The sequence below is a fragment of the Gouania willdenowi genome, chromosome 7 (assembly GCF_900634775.1).
Source record: "Gouania willdenowi chromosome 7, fGouWil2.1, whole genome shotgun sequence".
Lineage (NCBI taxonomy): Eukaryota > Metazoa > Chordata > Actinopteri > Blenniiformes > Gobiesocidae > Gouania > Gouania willdenowi.
This window is the reverse complement of record NC_041050.1, coordinates 34,800,775-34,823,608: the sequence shown is the minus strand read 5'-3', so window position 1 is coordinate 34,823,608 and position 22,834 is coordinate 34,800,775. Positions and strand designations below refer to the sequence as shown.

At 39.3% G+C, this 22,834-nt stretch overlaps 1 protein-coding gene across 1 annotated transcript in view; it reads right to left on the bottom strand.

The window, feature by feature from the left end:
- Positions 1-19,954, bottom strand: part of LOC114467550 (forkhead box protein J3-like) — a 119,374-nt gene extending 99,420 nt beyond the window's left edge. The window contains exon 1 of the mRNA XM_028453938.1: positions 19,702-19,954. The gene's annotated coding sequence lies outside the window, so the exon portion shown is untranslated. The remainder of the gene's footprint in view (positions 1-19,701) is intronic.
- Positions 19,955-22,834: the final 2,880 nt, after the last annotated feature.

The following is a 22,834-nucleotide window of genomic DNA, read 5'->3' as shown; positions in this document are numbered from 1 at the left end:
TCTCTTAGAGGAGAAAAAGCCAAAAGTGGCGCATATTGTGCTGCTGTTTGTTAATAAATGTGATTGTGTGGCATTTTTCATCAGCACATTTAACCCTGAATTATATTTCTGGTCACTTCATTTGAATTAAAATGATCAAGATTTATATTGTATATCGCCATTTTCAAAAAAAATATTGAGATATGAGTTTTAGTCCATATCGCCCAGCCCTAGTTTGACCCATGTCTTAAATCAGGTTTAAGGTAATTATCTGAACTCAATAACAATTCATTTACAACAGCAACAGATTATTTTAATTACAATTAAAATTATAATTACATCATATGTGTAAATAATGATCAATTATGCAATTACAATTATAACTGACCCCAACCCTGGTGTGGACACTTACAAAGAGTTCATAGTTTATAAACAACAATTTTGTGCACAAAAAACTAACATTACTCACCAATTGTTCTGCACTTCTGTCAGTCACAGAACATTCGTAGATTTGTCACTAGTGGACTGAGAATGTCATGTAACTGTTACTCATCACAGGAGTGAAGATTTTCTATTCAGACCACGCTCTGATTCAACACAGAGAGTTTCCTTGTTTAGGGCTTGAGACTGTGAGAAGATATTTGATGAAAAATACAAATAAAAAAATTAATTAAAGTATGTGGCAAAAAAAGGATGTGTACAGACTGGGCCAATGCCAGCGATCAATCAATAATAGTTGAATAGATCCATTCCATATACTGTAATAATCTGCACTCATATTTAGTGAGGATGTAGGAGGCATCTTCACTATTTTTATCTGGTTTTTTTCTTCCATCTGGGTTTACTCCTCCGACACCGTTTGTCCGATTTTGACAAATAAGCTATCAAAGAATTCAGAAAATTCCCGATATTTATTCTTTAAGCTTTTTGACTAATTAAATTTTTCTTTCCCATTCATTTCTATTGAATGTTTCAGCTTTTTCAACTTTATTGCTAATGTTGAGCTAATGCTAAGTTAACGCTAATGCTAGGTAAATGCTAATGTTAGGTTAGTGCCAATGCTAGGCTATTTCTAAGGCTAGGCTAATGCTATTACTAGGCTATTGTTAACACTAGGATAACGCTAAGGTAATGTTAATGCTAGGCGAATGTTAAGCTAATGTTAATGCTAACATTAGGCAAGGCAAGACAAATTTATTTGTATAGCGCATTTCATACTCAAGGCAACTCAATGTGCTTTACATGATAAAACATTCAATTGTTTAAAATCAATAAGAACATTTAAAATCATCAGTAAAATCAATTAAAATCATCAGTAAAATCATCATGACATCAACAACATGACTAAAAATCTCTCTCTCAATCAAATGCAGTAGAGAAAAAAAGTGCCTTTAACTTTGATTTAAAAATGTTCACATGTGATGCTGACTTCAGCTCTGCTGCAGTTTGTTCCACTTCTTTGCAGCATAACAACTAAAAGCAGCATCACCATGTTTACTGTGAGCTCTGGGCTCCACTATCTGACCTGTGTCCATAGATCTGAGAGACCTGCTGGGTTCATACCTGACTAACATGTCACTGATGTATTCTGGACCAAACCCATTCACAGATTTAAACACCAGCAGCAGAACTTTAAAGTCTATTCTGAGGCTGACTGGGAGCCAGTGTAAAGACTTTAAAACTGGAGTAATGTGTTCTGACCTCTTTGTTCTGGTTAAGACCCGAGCTGCAGCGTTCTGAACCAGCTGTAGCTGTTTGATGCTCTTTTGGGGGATTCCTGTCAGAAGACCATTACAATAGTCCAGTCTGCTGGAGATAAAAGCATGGACCAGTTTCTCCTGATCTTTCTGAGCCATTAAACCTTTCACTCTGAAGATGTTCTTTAGGTGGTAGAAGCTGTTTTTGTGATAGATTTGATCTGACTGCTGAATGTAAGATCTGAGTCAATCAGAACACCAAGGTTTTTGACTTGGTCTTTGGCTTTTAAAGATCGAGACTCAAAATACTTGCTGACAGCTGTCCTCTTTTCCTTGTTACCAAAGACAATGACCTCCATCTTGTTATGGTTTAGTTGAAGGAAGTTTTCACTCATCCAGCAGTTAACTTTTTCTAAACAGTCACACAACACCTCAATGGGACCATGGTCATCTGGGTTCAGTGATAGATATAGTTGTGTGTCATCTGCGTAGCTCTGATAATCAACCTTACAGTTCTGTAAAATTTGTCCTAAAGGAAACATATAAAGGCTAAACAGAAGAGGTCCAAGAACAGAGCCCTGAGGAACCCCATAGGACATTGGTAACCTGTCAGATTCAAAGTTTCCAATGCTTACAAAATAGCTTCGCTCCTCCAAGTATGACTTAAACCATTGCATTACTTTTCCATTTAGTCCAACCCATGTTTGCAATCTGTGCAACAAAATTGTATGATCGACAGTGTCAAATGCAGCACTTAGATCCAACAGAATGAGAACAGATACTTTTCCTGAATCAGTGTTCAACCTTATGTCATTGATCACTTTGATCAGAGCAGTTTCAGTGCTGTGAGGAGAACGAAAACCTGACTGAAATTTATCAAATATTTTGTTGAATGTTAAGAATTGACTCAGTTGGTTGAAGACCACCTTCTCAATGATGTTGAGGCTGCAGTCTGCGAAGCCAGTGCAGGCCAGTCCGTCTCATTATTGATATCAGGGCGCTTTGCTCGGCCCGTTAGCCTTTGAAGTGGATATGACTTTTTCTTAGGCTTAGCTCCCAGAGTATTCCAAGGAGGACAGCGGGAACAGGATCCTCCCTAGGCCTGATAGCTTTGTTAGCACGGGCTGGTAGCGAGTTAGCTTTATCCACTCCGCTGTTTTGAAACAGCGGCACAGTCGTATCATTATCATATCCACAGTGTCCATTAACCTCAATGTTTACTTGTATTCCTCGCACTGTAGTCTCCAGTTCAGTAATCTTTTGGAGAAGACTGCTGTATTCTGTTGTGGAAAGGGCCATTCTTCTGCTAGTTAGCTTGCTACTTGTAGCTAGCTAGCTTGCTACTTAGCTTTCCAGTTGAGCCAGCAAATAAAAAAGCAGTAGATGATTACCTCAGAGCCAGAGTCAGATGGCAAATGATAGTTTGATGTTGAGGTATCATATCATTTCTCAGAAGAAAAAGTTCATGTTTAGTAAATAAATTCCTCTGTGAGCTCCGCTCTGCTCTTTTGCTGCTGTCAGCTCAGCTGCCGGAAGTGACATTAGCAATAGCATTAAACTAATGCTATTGCTCGTTAGTGCTAGATTAATGTTATGCTAAGCTAATGTTAACACTAACACTAGGCTAATGCTAATGATAGGCTAATGCTAATGCTACTGCTAGGCTAATGTTAATATTAATGCTAATGTTAGCTTATACCAAGCTAATGCTAGGTAAATGCTAAGATAATGCTAGGCTATAGTTAATGCGAAGCTAATGCTAGGTAAATGCTCTCTCATGCTAAGCTAATGCAGTGCGACGCGGCCAGAACCTGCATTCTCACTTGCATTTTCTTCAGGAAATGCAAATATCCTAGTTTTATCTGCAGTACATGGCATCACCTTTCCATGTCCTTGAACAACAAAGAACATACCAGCCCACGCATTCTCTATTGAGCTCCATCCCAGTGTATGACAAAAGTAGAAATACTTCTATCAAGTCTAGCAAGATGAGCACGAAAAACCTTCTTTTTTTACTTAAAACAATCTCTCCTGAGAGCCCAACATACCAGGATGAAAAAGACGAGGCAAAATATCCAGATGCTAGGGAAAAAAATAATTACAAGTAGGGGAAAAAAACCCATGTTTTTGGCAAATTGATAAAGCCAAACCAAACAGGTTGCATGACTGCAAGCAGGAAAGAGGAGCACAGAGGGGGAATGAGCCAGATGAGTCCTCCTTATCACCTCCCCCATCTAGTCCTTGAGGCCTTGCCACAGTTGTAGAAGCCCTAGTCAACCCCCTTTTCCCAAATCCCAGGAAGCGCTCTTAATTAGTGCAACTTCTTTTTTTTCTGCTGAAGGGAAGGTAGAAGCACTGCTAGTTCTAATGGTGGTGGGTAGGTGGGAAAGGGGGTGGTGACACACGAGAGACAGAACAACAAGTGCTCATTTTCCCCTCATTAAAAGGAGGCTCAAGCTGCAAATCAGCCTGCCACAAGCCCCGACCTGCTGTGCTGCCTCGGCTGTTGTTGTTGAGAAGTTTGGGAGCGTGGGCTGTCTGCACGGCGGCACGGTGTAGGATCGCACCGCTAGCCTGGCAAGGTGTTGGGATGATGAGTAATAGAGGAGATAGAAGAGGAGGGGCATGACTTAGCTGCTGGGCAAGAGGGGGCTCTGCTGGATGAATGTATGCAACCAATTACCTAGTCGATTCAACTGGTCCCAGAGTGACTAAGCCAATGTTGATACACTGCCTTTTGTTTGTGAAACCTGTTGCCCTTTAAATCAGACTTTGGTTTGGATGGATAGTCTCAAGAGAGGAAAACTCATCTCTGCTCATCCCTAGATTTTAGAAATCCAGGGATTCTGTTGGTCCAACCCTGTGTGCCAGGATGTGGACTGACTACCTGTCTATGGCGTAACCAGCCGCTAACCATGATTAAGCTCAGACAGACTCCATTGCTCCTCGACTGTGTTACAGGATGCACAGGTAGAGATGATGCGTGGAGCAAATATAATGGAAGATAAGGTGAAAGCAAGTCAATCAGCAACTAAAAAAATACTCTTACTCTGTGTGCAGGTAAAATTAGAACATTTACAGATAAAACATGTTTGAACAAGAGCTGTATAATAAAGATTAAAATGTGCCTATTGAGGGAGACTTTGGCAATTATTCAAACACTGCTTTAAAGTGATAAAAAAAAAAACATGTTTTAGTAATAGACATTTTCATTCATGTTTTTCATCCTTTTTTATGCCTTACTATAGCTTACCTCCATGTTTTGGAGTTTTAAATTATTTCAGACTCTTTTATGCCTTACTATAGCCTTACCTACATTTTTAGGCATTTCTACAAAAAAATCAGCAACTAAAAATAACAAACTCTTACTCTATGTGCAGGAAGGGCTGTATGCGAAAGATGAAAAATTAGCCTATTGAGGGAGATTTTGGCAATTAGTCAAACACTGCTTTAAAGTGATGAGAAAATATGTTTTAGTAATATTCAATAATGGTTTTTGTCTATACTATAGCCTTACCTCCATTTTTTGGTGTTTGAAATTAAAGTGTTTTGCCCTTTTTCATGCTTTACCTCCAGCAACTAAGAACAACAAACTCTTACATTCTATGAGCAGGAAAAATTAGAACCTAAGATGTTGGCAATTAGTCAAACACTGCTTTAAAGTGATAAGAAAATGTGTTTAAGTAATACACATTTTCACTAATGGTTTAAATCATACAACACTTTAAAATCTTTAGAAATGATCAAATAGCCTTCTGTGGTAACTTCTTAGCATGCAGATTTTGACCTGAGTTGTTTACAAGACTTGATAAATGACACATTTGGAGAAAAAAGGAAAGCTTTTAAAATGTAGACATTGATGGGGGAAAAAAAAATGTTTTTCCTCCAAAGATTTTCAGTGCATTACTCGGTGCACTGTGGATGATGCTTTCATGACTGCGAACATTGTCCCTTTAAAAGAGTTGAGGGTATGTGTGTGATTGAATGTATTCAGCCATTAGACTTTGTAGCTGTGATGCACTCACTCAGCTGTATGCATCACTAACAGCTAACAGTCCCCCGCTGCTAGCAGGCTTTTAGACTGAGAGAGGCTTTACACTTCTGCATTTTAATAGAGAACTTTGAATGGAGTGACGGGGGATGGGTGAGCAAAGAGGGGGGGGGTGAGCCAAAGGAAAGAGGCATCAAAATATTTTCAGAGGAAAATGAAGTAATGACAAAATACCCACCCGGAGCGCACCGAGCAGAGGGGGTTTCTAGAAAAGGGGCCGCCTTGGCAAGGGTGAGGCTAATGTGTCAAAAGAAAGTCTGTGGGCATACAGAGCGCTGTCATGTCTGTGGGTTATTCAAAAGGAGGAGGAAAAGGTCCAAAGAGTATTGAAAGTCTTAATTACTTTCAAATTCAACCACAGAAAACATAACCCTGAAAAGGTTCAATTATCAGACATCAAGGAAAATCGGCAGCCCTCGTCGGGAGCGTTTGCAAATCCCTAAATGGGAATTGGTTAAGCAATTATCACTCAATACTGACTGCTTGGAGAAACTGTATTTAAAACATTTAATGGTCTCTCTCTTAAGCAGTGATCAGGCAAACTAATGTCCAACTGTAACAGCGAAAAAAGACAGTGAGGCGGATTCACTAAAGGTTTAAGGGTATTAAAACGTGTGGAAACGTCACTCCATGCGCTAATAAGGGCTACAAACCCTAGGGAATGAGGACTGCGTGTCTTCTGAGCGTCACAATGCGCACTCAATCCATTTACGTGTTTCCCTCTGATGAATATGCAAAATAGGCAGATCTCATAAGCCGAGCAAAAAAATGGGAGGGGGAAATGCAAATAAATTAATGCAGTGAGTGCAATGCAATTCATCAAATCTGGATTGTTTTAGTACCGGAAAGTAGCACGACTAACAAGCAGGTGCAAACACACGCAGAGATCTGCTGCAATAAATGTTGACAAAACACAACGGACATGGAAAAAAATCCTCCACCGGTTAACCTTTTTAATATAAGAAATAATTTCAATAAAATAAGCCAATATTTAACGGCCACTGAATAAGAAAATGCTGAATAAAGTGTGTTTGAGGGAGAGAAAAAGCTGCACACCCATGGCGGTGTGTGTTGTGTCTGGTGTGGCTGCGGTGGAGAGAGGATGCTGTGCACGCTATGGACGGACCACTCCACTGATGTTTTGACCATCAAACTTTCGTGTCGCGTTGATGGCAGGAGCATTAGGCCAGAATCGGTTGATCAGATGCGTAATTTACGAAGTGATGGCACAATGTTCACATATGAGAATGTGGTGATAGCGCTACTCAGGAGGTCCGACCTGCTGGATGATGGTCAGTAGATCATCTTCAAATGGTGCAGACTGATTGATAGACTGTTGCTGCATTAACTCAGATCAATAGGACGATTTCTGTCCAAATCTGCATGTTTTTCATGAAATGATCAGAGCAAAGTTACAGGACTCGACGGTGCAGCCACATTAAATTAGGGGGAAAAAATATCATTAGGTTTTAAAGTAAACATTTTTATTTGTTTTAGTTTTCTATATTAGTAAATATGCAGCAGACAGAAGTCCATCTGCCTCCAATTTAACTTCCTCAAATGTCATTGTGTGCACTCACCTCTCCAAATTGAACGAGCAAAGCACTCATTTAAAAAGGGCAGTCTCCACCACTTCTGCATGTGCGCTAATCATTGCTGCAACCACCCTTTTTTTCAGATCTTAGTGAATGGGCCCCACTGTGTACAAAGAATCTCTAAGCCAATCCCCTTCACAAAAAAAATTGATTATTCGATATTTAATCGTGCGATTATCGTATCGATCCAAATAGTTTTCTCAAATAATGTTTTTTAACAAAAAAAACATTTCATTGCGCTGACATGCATAGCACGTAAACACCCGGTCACTAGGTGTCAGTGAATCACATTTAAACTACCTCACTCCTCAATGAATTTTAGCTTGGAAGATGATTGCACTCATACAGATGTATGCGATTACCTTTTTTTTTTTTTTTTTTTTTAAGATTTTAAGAACTTAACAGAATCAGAATCTGTTGTAGAAGCAAAAGTTAAACATTTTTTAACATTAAACATACCACTTGTTTTTTAATATTGGTCCTTGAATTACAGTTTGTTACCATTTACTTGAATTTCACCCGTGAAGGTGAAATTTGTCATTTTTGATATGGTGATATATTGCGATGCATATCGAATTGTTTAGTATCAAGATATTTTGGGATGTATCGTATCGTGACACGTCAATCGTATCGTATCTTCCGATTCATGGCAATGCACACCCCTACTTCACAGAAGAAAAAAAAAAGAATTTGCATCATCTTACTTTTTCTTTGCATGATAAACCTATTTGTAATCATAATTATTGTCCTGAATAATGATTAAGAAAATAAAACCCAACACATTTTTCCTTTATAAAAGGTTCGCTCTTAGTGACAGCCTCGCTCTTTGGCCTGAGCTCCTTTCCTTATCGAGCTACCTGCCTGCTCTCACACCATGTGTTAAAAGAAACTAGTTGGTATTTGGTAAAGGAAAAGGCTATTTCATTCCTAACATGGCAATAAAAATTCATTCAACAAACTGTACAGCTTCGTCGTTTGGGATAAAAAGCCTGACTAAAGGAAGGCTCTAATAAAGACTTATTTCACCTATATTATCATTATCATTATTATTATTATTAACACCTCCAGAAGCAAAGTGAAAAGTGACTATGATACAATGACATTTTACATTGTAAGACATGGTATGAAAACAACCTATTTTTAAATATTTAGTTTTAGCAAAAACCGTGTTTAAAAAAAATCTAGTTTCAAGTCAAATTGGGGATTTTATTTTAAGGCTGACTCATGTGGCTTATGGCTAATTGTTTTTGTGCAGACATATATGCTAGTGAGTTATCAAGGAAATAGACTGAAATGTGGATCAATTTACATTATTTATACAATTATTTTAGGTAAAAAAATTAAACTATAGAAAAGTTAGGGCAAAAAAAATCAACATCTATGTCTGACGAGCGAAAATGTGTGCATGTTTTTACCTTGAAATTCAATTTTTAAAACTATCATAATTTCTACCAATCCTTTGCAGTGGAATGTAAGTAGTGCATATTCTTACCCTAATCTAATTAAGATTTGGTAACACTTTACTTGAAGTTTTACACATAAGGCTGACATTACGCTGTCATTATTATGACATGACACCTGTCATTAGCATGAATAAGGTGTCATAAAGCTGTCACTAGCTGTGTTTTGCATTACAGTCTTTCACAAAATAAAAGCCATATTTCTAAATATTGATAAAGTATAATTGCGCTTTGAATGTGCTTCCATTGAATGTTGTTTTGGGCTGGAGCCACGCAACTCCCGTGAAATCTCATCCCGTGAGACATCGCTGTAGATAGGCGGACGCTCCAAACCACCTTATAACTCTCCATATTAATTTGTTGTTTCACATCTAATATGGCAGTAATAATTTTAAAATGTATAATGCTAAGAAATGTCCCAGTCTCCCCTTCTGTTTACACGTACCACGTCATGTTTTCTGGGAGAGCAGTGGTCATGTGACCCATGCCTCACATACGGTGGCTGGGAAGTGTATAATAATACCGGTCCGTCGGAAACACTTCCGTCGTGGCCGGTTTGCATTCGTGTTGTGACCTGTTTGCATTTGTGTTAGTTTCTGTAAATGCATTCACCTGACACTTCCCAGCCACCGTACTCACATCATGTGACCATGTACGTCACGTTTTGTGACGTGTATTTGCGGAAAAAGTGTTTCCATAGCGCTTTTGCGACACTTCAATATCAAAATGCTGGGAAAACCTCCTCATGAAAGCGTAAAAACTTTTGAGCGATATTAAAGTGTTATTTCAAAATTCAGGTGTTTCCATCACCAGTTTTTATAGATCTATTTAGAATTTGCGCATTTCCAAGGGTAATGGCAACGCAGCTACTAAGTGTCGCTCTTTACCTTGACCCCTAGGGATGTGAATCTTTGGGTGTCTCACAATGCGATTCGATTCCGATTCTTAGGGTCACGATTCAATTCAAAATCGATTCTCGTTTTAACCGATTCTCGATTCAAAAATTGATACAATGCATAGTGTGTTAAGGCAATTTATGACATCAAAACAATACAGTTTGTATAAGATCGTTTTAAATAAATAAACTAATTCCAATGATGTAATCACACACAGACAAAATTAAGACAAAAGTTATCATTTATTCATGCTAAACAAATAAAAACACACACTCCTTGTGCTGTCTATGTAATACATTGTAAGTTGGGGTCACTGTTGTTTTCTGTTGAGATCGTGTCATAGACTGCAAAGGTCTGGGTGAGTTTGTGTGTTTTGTCCCAACACTGTTGCTGTAGTAGTCGGAAGTCGCCAGTTAGTCTCTACTAACAAAGTTATTGTATTTTTGGCTTGAAAAAACATATACTTGTGAGTATGTTTGAGTCTACTGTTTGGTAACACTCCTTAGACTGTGTTTGTGAAAGTTAAGCATGAACGGTGTGATATAGAAATCACCGCCAATCGTGGGAAATGTTAGCATGAGCATATACATGGGTTTTCCCATAGACTTTAGCATGAAGCTAGCAGACTTTTTGTGTAGTGGTATTTTCTATTTATGAGAACACTAATATGTATTTGTATGTTCTGTTTACAGTGTTTCCTGAGAAAATACTGAAAGCGGATCTACTGAATCACAGTTTCTTTGAAAAAAAAAAAAATGGAAAAAAAAATTATAAAAAATAAATCGATTTTTGAAGTTTATGAATCGATTCAGAATTGTGGATAATTCGAATCGTGATTCTTATGTGAATCGATTTTTCCCCCCAACCCTACTAACCCTACCTAACCCCGCTAGATCCCTCCACCAAACCCAAAAAATGCCAACGTAGCTCCAACGGTGTCATAATTTAGCGAACGACACTTAATGACAGCCTTTATGACACCTTATTCATGCTAATGACAGATAATGACAGCTTAATGTTAGCCTTTATGTATAAAAGTTAAAGTAAAGTGTTACCGAATTCTATCTATATTTTATTTTATAGTGTTGAGCATTTTTCAGAATATGTCGAAAGGCACATATTAAGGGTCATCTCAGCTAATGCATAATGTGACAATGTGCAGCAACTTCTGCAATTCAAGAAACTAGATCAGCAAGTTCCGCTCAATCCCTCAAGTCTTCAGATAAAATTTTAAGTCACTGAGCCCACACAGAACATAACACCTGAAAACATCTGCCAAGCCAGAGAGATTTAGAAACCCAGAAGACTTACTACTACAGATGAGGAAAGAAAAAAGCTATGAGAATTCCAGATTCTGACAACGAAGAAGTTTAAAAGGCATATTTTGTCATAAATAATACATAGGAGTGCAGTATTTCAGCAAACTCCTTCAACGACAGGTCCCGAGGGAGAGACGAGATGCTGTTTGTGAACTCATGCTTTGCACAGCAAAGGGGGCTATAGCACTGCGTCACCACAATTCGAACTGTATTCCCACATCCACCCCTATCCAACGAGGACTAGTCCTCTTTAAAAATTCATTAATTTACAGCAAAAATAGATTAAAGAGCCCAATTGCACCAAGCTGAAAAGTTTGGCTTGTGAAAAACATTAATAATGAAAGTGAGCATCCAGAACCTGGAGGCCCGGGCTGGCAGGCATGGCTGAGGATTTGTTGTGCTTTATAATGGAGAATAATTTACATTTTTCAGAAGTGTTACAGCTTTTTCGAGGCTTGTTTATAATAGCATTGTTTTACATGCAAATTGGCTTACAATTGTTACTCATTAAAACATAACCAGCAGAATGCAACACACTAAGCTTGTGTAAGACAAGAGCTCAGCATCAGTTCATAATAGAGGCTTTGCTCTAACCTCTTGTCACTGACAGCACAGCTGGTAATTCCAAATCAGAGGCTTTTAAAACATAAGCGATCATCGCCGTTATTATTGCTTGTTTTCTCTTCATTAAATCATAGCGATGCCTTAGTACAGGAATTAAAAAGAAAATGATGCAGTTAAACTCAAATCTTATGAGTCATTCTAATGAGCAGAAAGGAGAGCAGTGACTTAGACAGAAAACACAAGACAGACTACTTCCTGGACACAACCAACACACAGAAGCTGATAATCAGTGACAGATGCATACATGGACCTCTATAATGGTATCAGACTCATCAGTTAACTTGACAAGCATGTTTGAAGGAACCAGATGAGTACACAAAGTAAAGCCCAGAGAGATCACTTAGCCCCCAGGCCTTAAACACACAACCTCCTTGATGTAAAACGATGCTGAATCTAAATGCCAGAAAGTCAACTTTCAATGTGTTATGCATGTTTGCCCTCTCTGTAAGGGCTATATATATTTTTTATCGTCTTTTTTTTTAATCCATATTTATCCAGATTAAGTATGTACAGTATACAAAAAAAATCTAAAGATTTATCATCTCATGAAGATCCGTTTATGATTTCTAATGCTAGTGATGGTGAGATGAAGCCTCATGAGGCCTCATAACACTTCAGCCAATTGGTTCCAGAAAGGGGCTGTGTTCGTAATGTCATACTAACGTACTACTCATACTAAGTCTGACGTCAAAGTGAGTATTCATATTAGATAGTATGAAACGATTTAGTATGTAAGAAATACCTGGGCCATTTTTTTAAGTATGCACGGTGGACACACTCGTCATACTCAACTGCCCCATGAAGCATTGCAAGCGGAAAGTAGAATCGCCCTGGTACCGGCTTCAAGCTACAAGGCAAACATCTCCTTTTTAAAATATTAGTTTTGAATGCTTTTGTAAATGTTAGGCTTTACACGATCAGGATTTTTGGGCCGATCACTGATCAGTGAGTTTTAAAAAGACAATCAATCCAATCGTATGAATTCAGGCTGTTTTTTTTTAGGTACCGACTAGGGATGTAACCATTAATCGCAAGGCAGTTAAAAATCGATTCATAGGTATCACGGTTCATATCGATGCGCTGAAAATTGAATTGCAGTACTTTTTTAAACAGCAGAGGGCGCTATATTTATTTATCCTTCTCTTGTCCAGAAGTGTAGGCAGTGGGCGGAATCTGCTACTACTCTCTTTCTGGCCGCCTTCTACTTTTAAACATTTTGGTGAAATGATTCCTTACCCCTTTAGCACCGAAAGAATATCTGTAATATTACGTGAATATCTGTAAAAGTCACGTTTTTCTATTAGCTCTGTCTGGTAGCACATAGCATCTCTTGTTCACTGCATGAATATCTGCATGCCAACTGACCACTGGGTTACCAGCGCCCTCTGCTGGTCCAAACAAATATCTAACGTGAATACAGTGAAATGACTAATTCTAATTCTTAAGGTATAAAATACATTTTCAGTTGCACTTTTAAAAAGAAAAAGAACTATTATGCAGTTTTGCTTTGTTTACTATAGAACCAGAATTTAAATTACCAGGCTTCTTCTTCAATTGTATTATTCCTTTATTTGTTTCATTCAAGATTTACTTTTAGTTAAACTGCATTGTTTTGAATAGTTTATCAAAGGATTCTTTTGACAATGAAAAATAAAAGGAAAATAATATAGTATTTTCTATTTTTTCCCCCAAAAAATAATGGAATATTTTTCAGTCATTTGTATTGTGAATCGTATCGTGAGTTCCTTTGGTACTACCTGATACAGATTCACGGAAAATCAACTGGTGCGATGTCTCGGGAGCTAAACCGAGCCTTGTGACTGTGGGGCAGTGGAAGAGTTGAAGAATTTCCATGCAGGACCTGAACATAACATTTGTTGTCAGAGTGTGTGTGATGTTGCATAGCCCTTTAACTGTGAATGAATGTGCCGATTGATTGAACAGTGTGTGGAGTGAGGCAGCGTGTCTAACCAGAGCAGATTGATTATAAGCTGTATGCCTTTTTTGAGTGATTGGCAAAATAAACATTGCTGCTGTTGAATTAAACCGGAGTCCCATGTCATACTTAATGACTGCTGTGAAACAACTATAAGAGAGTTAAAAATAAAGTTGAGGAGGCAGACCACACTGGAACTATGTGAAGCCTCTATTAGCATTAGCGGAACAAAGACATATTTCCTGACTGTTGCATCACAAAACCCGCTGTTGCTTATAGTCCATATTCACAGGTGCACAGCGGAAGTGGGGCGCATCCACACACGCGCACACACAAACACCCACACTTCTTAGTCCACCACCGCCCTGAAATGGACAGAAGTGTCCAGTAGGAAAGCGAAAGTAAATGGGAGCGCATCGCTCCGCTTTTGGACTCTCCCTTCTAACATGCATATTAAACAAATACACAAAACAAACGCGTACACATACAAACACACAGACACTAACAGCAGACGCTGCCACCGCTTTCAGAGCCATTAGACCGGGGAAAAAGTCCAGCGCTCAGCCAGGTCTATAAAAATCTCTGAAATGTCGGCATGAAATGTGTTTCTGTGAGTTTTATGGATCAAATGACCACATGTTGATATTTCACTTGGTCACTTTCTCACTTAAAATGCTTTCAGAACTTTCAAAAGTGAAGAATCAGAGATATTTAGCCTCAGTGTGATTCAGGATTTTGTCGTGGGTTTGAAATGCATCTTGGGAAACTTGGAAGTATACTTCAGTGGGAACGCTCATCATCCTAATCATATATCGTATACCAATTTAGCAATAATGATAATAGCAATAATAATATGGATGACTAATAACAGCTGAAAGCAGATTAGACATTGAATTATTCTATATGAATCCTGTAAAAGATAGGTGAAAAGTTCAGTGTCCTCTGCCTTTGAGACTTAGTTTAGGATCTACAACTGCTCATCACAACCTTAATCCACACAGACAGGTGTGTGCGGAATAAATATCTCAATTGGTAAACCAAGAAGCTAATAATTATCAGAGTGCTGGCATGCCTCAACCAAAAGACCAAGTCAAACACTTTTATTAAAACTGTATTGCACTTCATTCCGAGAAGAAAGAAGCATTTGAATATTATTGATCATGCTGAGCTTTTAAGTCGGAACAACTGAAAATGCTTTTCCTGCATGAGTCATGCTCTATTTTTTTTTTTTTTTTTTAATTATCATTATTTTCTTGGTCTGAATTGGTTGTCTTAGTTCAAGACTACATGTAGTGCAATCTTTTCCTGAGCAACTTGCATATTTTTCTCTTTCAAACAATTAAATGAATAAATGATATTGTCTATACTAAGCCTAATCGAGACAATTATCAGTCCTCTCTAAGAAAGGGTATGACAAACTTTATTAGGGGGGAAATATGTAAAGTAAAAAGATATTGCAGTGAGAGAAAGAAAATAAAAAATGAAAGAGGTTAGAGAGGACAGGACAAAGAAGGGCATAAGAAAGGCAGTGTTGGTTCTGTTGTTAGATTCAATTAAACAAACTAAACCAATTAAGAAAATGAGTCGATGTAAATGCTTTTAATCGATGTCTTGTTTTTTCGTGTTAAAGGATCCTCTGGGTCTGATTTGCATATACGGTGCACAGCGTTTCACCCGGACTGCTTTTCTTGAAGCACCGCTACCTTTATTCCATGCTAGGGCTGGGCAAAAAAAACTATTTAATCAATTAATCGAATTTGTAGATAAAAACGATTTTACGATAAAACTCGAGTTTATTTATTTGTTAATTTTTTTCTCACCACAGTTTTTTCAGACTTTTTTGCATTCCGATGCGAGCCCGCCCCCTCTTTGTTTACATGTGTTTACCCTTAGAGTAGGCTATATGTGTGCCACAGGCATGTTCAATTTTTTTATTTACACTATGCTGAGATGCTAAGGGAAGAGTTTATTTTTTTAATTGTAACGTTATATGTTGTAAAATATGTAGTTATCTGATTTTTTAATCAGAAAATTTAAGCTACTGTGAAGTTGCTGTTGCACTTTTGCTTAAACTTGGAATAAAGCCCGAAATAGTTGTCATTTACTTTTTATTTTGGGATTATTCTATGCATTGCACTTTTGACAATATATCTGATGTCTGCAGTCATTTTTAAGTGCCTTAAAAAAAAAATATCGAAAATTGAATCGAAACTAATTTTTTCAGATTTTTTTTAGGCAAAACGACCCAGCCCTACTCCATGCAGCCCGCAGTGTGGCAGAATAAATGGCAAAAATCAAAGAAAAAGAAAAAACAGCGACTGAATGTGTGGGATCATCACACACTGAACAAAAACACAACACTGTGCTTATTGTGTTTATTGTAATGCAGTGTGTTTATTATAATGCAGTTTTAGCATTTCATAGCAGCACTTTGTGCAGCAGCTCGAGTCGACAGGGGGATCTATTTAAAGCAGCGTTGTCACCAAAAGGTAATAATGGCTCCATTTTATCATTTTTCTTTGCAAAACTATTTTAAAAATACATGTATGTATTGTATGATTCCAGCAAGATGATTCATGATTTCATTTATTCAGACAACTTTTTCAAAGAAATGTACTTTAATCTCTTGACATGTTTCGACTGCCAACTGTCAGTCTTCCTCAGAGGCATCTACTGTTTGCTTTGATGTATCCTTACGGATTCTTTTGGTCAAGGTCAACTGTCAGTGGAAGAAGATGCGGCAGACTTCCATCATTCGATTGGTATTGCAACATTTGTGGAAAAATATATATATTATATATTTTTCCAATTAATCAATACAATTGTAAAATTACTGTATTTTTAAAAGTTTTTTTCTGGTTTGATTTATATGTCATTTTAAAAGCTTCAACAGATTTGTATGAAATTTTAAAACTAATGCCAGAGTTTCTAAACATGTAATCACAAACAACTGTATGTGCATGCTACTCACAAACACCACAGTTTGCAGTGTTAAAGCACATATTAGAAGTTTCTGAACAGACAATGTACATCATGTCCAGAACTGACATCATTAATGTTCTTTAAAAAAAGGCCACCCTGTCCATAACTTGCATTTTAACTGAGGTACAGGTTGAATTTTAACACCACTTAAGCACTTCTTGGAGTTTTTGCTCATGTTGACCAAGTGTTACTCTGTGAACAACTTTATGGTGGTTTCATAGCAACTTTACTGAGTTGCACAGATTACAGGTGCTCACTACTGTCCTGCTCTCCTCACTATGCCATCAACGGGGCGGGGCTTAACTGTATCTCGTACTGTGTAAGTTTAACACTCATGATCACTTTCCATCTTTGACATAGAGAGTTGTTATCTCTTCTTTTGTCCCTGAGCTTCATCAGTAAAGATACTTACACTGAAATACAATCAATGAGATTAATGACGTATTTAATGGTAAGAAGGATGCAGTGATTGGTTGTACAGATGCAAAGGAGGGGCAAGGGAGCCACATGCTGCTCTGGAGCTGCAGCTTACCAACCCCTAACTAACTGCAATCTACTTATCTGGGTTGTGTTCAAAATCTCATGCTAACTATAAACTACAAACTCAATGAGTATATACTGTCTATTATATACCATAAGTATGAATAGGAGGATTATGATTTTGAGCAGTCCCAGTGAAGTATACTTCCAAGTTTCCCAAGATGCATTTCAAACCTACGACAAAAAACTGAAGCACATTGAGACTAAATATCTCCATTAATTATTGATCGAGTAAAATATCAACATGTGGTCATTTGATCAATAAAACTTGTGGAAAACATATTTCATCCTGACATTTTGGAGATTTTCAGAGACCCTCCATTGCGCAACTGACTACATTTCCTGTTAACGTCAAAATAAGAGCCTGATTTACAAGTGTTAAAAACTAATGGAAGATAAGAAGAAATGCTTTGATTTTGAAAGCGGGATGTTTGGTTTTTAGCTTGAAGCCAGTCCCAGGACGAATTTAAGTTCCGGTCACAATGCAGCATGAGGCAGTTGAGTATGACTAGTGTGCCCACTGTGCATACTTGAAAAATGTCTTGATATAGTATACATCCAGGTATTTCTCGCATACTCGTATTCCATACTATCTAATGTGAACGCACTACGTACTCATTTTGATGTCAGACTTAGTATGAGTAGTAAGTTAGTATGCCATTTCTAACACAGCACTGGAGTACTTTGATTTGCCAAATAAACATTTAATTTCTCTACCAGTCGTCATTAAAGTAGGCTGTAACAATTACATAAAGGCATTTGGATTCAATTAGCTAGTGAACATCAAATACACTAATTAAACCTGTGTTAAACATACAAAATCAACATAAATATCTATAATATTTTGAAAAGTCTGTATCCTTTAACAGTGTTGCAAATCATTGTCGGCAGATGCTTAACAGAAAGACGAGCTGCACAACATTTACAAGAAAAAAACCCAAAAAAAAGCCAGAACGATTCAATAACTAGCATGATTTCATCTCTTTATCAAAGGAAACAGAAATGCATGCTGAGCATCCACAAACACACCTTAATTTAACTTTCAAAATGTCCTTGTTGCACTTGGCTCTTCAGCGTTGCTTTGCATTTGCTGACATTGAGGATAATTACGACCTTTTCCGATGATAGAACATGAATTGGTAAAACTTTACGGGGGGTTTCCTTCTCTTCACGTTTCATGAGCTTCTGCGTAACGTTTTTTAATGAGGCATTTAGGGCTCTATGAGTGATCTACAGAGAAAGTCTTACAATGGCAATCAGCGGAGAGTGTGGCAGCTGTTCAGCAATTAAAAAGCCAAATTACACTCAATCAACAGCATTTACAAGCACAAGTAAATCTCTGAGCAAATAATGATGAGAGGAATCTGTTCAGACAGCTCTCGTCTTGATAGGAATTAGAGATGCAACCAAATCAGGAGCAGGGTGTTCTCTCTAACACACACACACACTAACACACCCCTTCCTGTCTCTGGATCTCTGGATGGATTAAGGTGTAAATCATTGGCTGGGTGGCCTGAGTATGATGAAAGATTAACTCTTTTATGGTAATGCTTTGTTGAAGCCTATGAAACACAGATTTACAATAGATCACAACATTGAAAGTATTCCAAAACTGGCAGGAAAACTAAATAACAATGACACATGGCATGCATGGACTTTTTTTTTTTTTTTTTAGCTTGCACTTTACAGTATCTGTACCTTTAATAAACTTTAAGACCCACTGGTTTGTGAATGGGGGTGAATGAGCTGATATTGTATAGCTCTGAGACAACCTCGGTGGTTATAAAGCGCTATATGAATCATGTCCATTTACCATTTTAAACCATGGAGGTTATATCCCAATAAGTTTATATACACAGTGTGACATCTAAAATCAAACTTCAGAGCATGTGTTTGACTTCTGGAAGTTTTTTTTCTTGTTATTTTTGTCTTGAACTGAAGAATAACTGAACGTAGGCATGGAAAACAGATTGTGCATATTTCCTTTATTAACCTTTGATGTTGTTCATTTCTTTTTCTTTTCTTTTTTTACTTGTATGTAATATGTTCTGAGTTTTTGAAAAGCACTTATAAATAAACTGAATTATTGTTATTAGTAGTAGATACTAGTGTGTGAAAACACTAGTCGAGATACTCTACTTAAATCAAAAATGATATTCTATAAATACGTTTTATGCTGTTTGCAAGACTTAATTATTAATCATTTCCCATATGCTGGAACTTTTTCGTTTAATGTGACAAGTAAATTACCCAAAATCGACTTGCAGTGGAGGAAAACTTAAGAATAGTTAACTTTGAGGACTACATTTCTTCAAACTGGGTCAGAAAAGTGTAATAATCTTCCATTGTCAACACTTGAAAAGTATTCTCGTTGTGACTGATTCAATGAAATTGTTAAATAAGCTGCTTTAACTAACACATTATAAAACTGGAAACTTGGAAAAGTTGATGGGATTTGAGACAAAATGCTTGAGTGGTTGCAGGCATGCATGCATAGAAAAGTGTCATGACCCGGTATGGAAATATTAAAAAAATACACACAGCTGTAAAGAGGATTCTTAATCACACCTGTCACTAACCTTGGTGATATTATTACCAATATTCTGTGCACGGACTACTCACCGTCGTGGGTGAACCGGCTCAAATTTGGAGGTACACAGTCGCCTCTTATACTCTTGTACAAAAAAACAAAAAACAAAAAAAAAACCTGGTCCGAATACAGACGCTTCACCGCGGTGCCACACCGCTGTGAGCCGGCCTGCACGCACCGAGCACCCCGCACGTCACACGCTGACCGCCGCTGTGGTCACTCACGCAGACCGCACGGTGCGACTCGACCTCCGCTATCCCTCCGCGTCTGTCTGCGCTCCGCAGCTGCACGAACACACGAGCCCTGCCTGCATGCACGCGCGCTACGCCGCCTGCTCCGCCACCGGAACTACTTCCAACGCCAGCCGGAGCACGTTGGAGATGAATCCATGCACCACAATAGGAGAAATGTAACCACGTCCCTGGCTGTAAATAGTCCCCAATTACAATATCAATGAGACTCAGCTGGGACATGCCTACCAGGAATTTACCTGTTATAAATGTCAAGAACATAGAGCCATCCATCCATTTTCATGGTCAATAAATGTAAACGAAACAAATGTATACAGTATAATAATAATAATAATAATAATAATAATAATAATAATAATAATAATAATAATAATAATAATAATTATTATTATTATTATTATTATTATTATTATTATTATTATTATTATTATTATTATTTGTCAATAAAATAAAATAAAATTATATGATACTGATGTTGTTTAACATTGGGGTCAATCTGACCCCAAGGATATTTGTCTCCAGAAATTATGATTTTCAGAAAATAATTGATCAAGTTTTTTTTGTTTCAGGTACGTTTGTTTATTTTTTTGAATCCATAAAAAAAAAAAAAAAAATCCTTAATAATGAAACCTTGGGCTGTTCTCTAGCACCACCATCAGGCCAAACTTTTTAATTAGAATTAATTTATGTTGAATAGTTTTCATCCAAATCTAGTGGAAAATACTGACATTAATGACCATAAATAGTATGAACCCTATTGGTTGTGGTGGTGATATAATATTTCCTGTAGCGCCACCATCAGGTCAAACTTTCAGTTTTAGAGTTAGTGCAGTGGTTACCAAACCTGAAGCCATGTACCACCTACTCCTGCACACTTAAAACACATAATGTAATGCAGTGTTATCAACCTTGGGGTCATGACCCCATGTGCGGTCGCCTGAAAAGTCTAATTTATAACCATAAAAAAAATACTGATTAAAAATTAATTTTTAATCAGTATTAAATTATTTAAATTATATATAAATATAATATATAATATAATATGATATAAATATATAAATCATAACACACACACACACACACACACACACACAATCTTAAACAACTGCATTCTTTCACTTTCTGAAATATAAATCTAGTTGAAATAAAATAGTGTATAAAAATATCTGCGCTGGCGCATCACTTTGCTCACTAATCCTGGCAACAACAAACATTATCAAATGCTAATTTTAGAAAGGAAAAAAAAATGTATCTGGGGACACCAAAAAATTGTGATATTCAAATGGTGTCACGACCCAAAAAAGTTGAGAACCACTGTTGACATTTGTCTCTGACTTTTACCTATCCTGTTTAAAAACAATATATAATATTTAGAAAACAAAAAAAAGTAGTGGCACGGGGGCGGGACTCCCACCTCTGGCTGCCCTCCAATTTTAATTACACCCCAACACACCGCCCCCCGGAGGGTGGGACAACCACTCCCACCCTCCAGAGCTATTGCACCACATATATACACATAGGCTGGATGAGGAGCACCGCTCCCCTCCATCCACCCTTTTTAATAGGACTTCATACATTCACTAAACACATACATTCACCCAGGGGATAGGGAAGTGCCTCTCCATTGGGGAATGGAGAGGCACCATAACAGGGTGGTGGGTAACTTCACACATTTGGGCCTGTCGGGTGGGGGCCGGGCCCCTCTGTTAATGGCTGGGCCGCCGTGTGGGGATCGGGATTGTGCGGTCGGCCGTGGCGGGACAGTGGGTCTCTGGGGGGCGTGGGGGGGGTGTTGCTGGGGGCTCTCTTTGCGGGGTCTCTCCGGGCGGTGCCGTCCTGGTGGGGGTGCCCCTTCCCTACGGGTGGGGCTTGGTGCTTGTCTCGTCTCCTGGTTGCCTTGGGGGCGCGCCTCACGGCGTGTGGGTCTGGGGTGGCCTGCAGCGCCGCTGTAGTGTTTGGGCACGCTGGGGGGTGCTGGCCTCTGCGCCGGGGTTGCTTGGCACTCCGGGATGGTGCTCTTTGCTGGGGGGCAGCTCTAGCTGTTCCGGTGGTTAAGGTCGGTATCGGCCGCTTGATAGGTCTGTCCTGCTATCTGCGGGCTGGCAGGTGCGTGGGTTCTGCGCCTTTGGCGGGGGGCTGCTGCTCCGCATCAGTTGTGTGCCATTGGGGTGCCTTGCTCCCGCGGTGGCGGCCCCTGGTCGCCCTTGCGCCGGGGGGGGGGGGGCAATGCCCCGTGGCTTGCGCTGTCCGGTGGGGGGGCGGGGCCTGGGCTGCTGTTCTTGCACCGCCTGGGGCTGTGCGGTCTTGCTGGGTTGTGGCCTGTTTGTGGGCTGGGGTGGGGGGGCACCCCCCATGGGGGTTTGGCCTGGGGGCTCGCCCTTGGGGGTTCCCTGTCCTGCGGTGGTACCCTTGGGGTCCGGCGGGGGTCTTCCGGGGCGGGTGGTGCGGGCCGTGCCCTACCATGCCTGTGGATGCTGCGCCGGGTGGCCCCGGTTTGGGCGGCGCCCTATGAGCCGGGCTCTGCGGTGTGGCTGGGCCCTTTGGTGGGGGGGGGGGTCGCTTTCTAGGGCTCATCGCGCAGGCGGCATCAAGGAAAGGCGATCTGGCGCGCTCTGGGGTGCCTGGTAGGTGTGCCTAGGGGCCGATGGGGCAACTTGCAGCATCCCCTTGGTGCCCTCAGCGACTATGAGCGTGGTCGCTGTCCCTGGGGGCGCTGCTCTTGGTGCTGCTTCCGTTCTGGGTCCTTCTGGCCTGGGGTCTGGTCCCTGCTGGCTCTGGGCCCGCCGGCGAGTGCCAGCTGGCTGCCCGTTTGGCGTGGCTCTGGCCGTCTGCTGGGCGTGGGTCTCTCCGGGCTCTCCCCTAGGGGTTTGGGTGCTTGGGTGTGGGTGGATGGGGGGGGGGGGGGGGGGGGTGC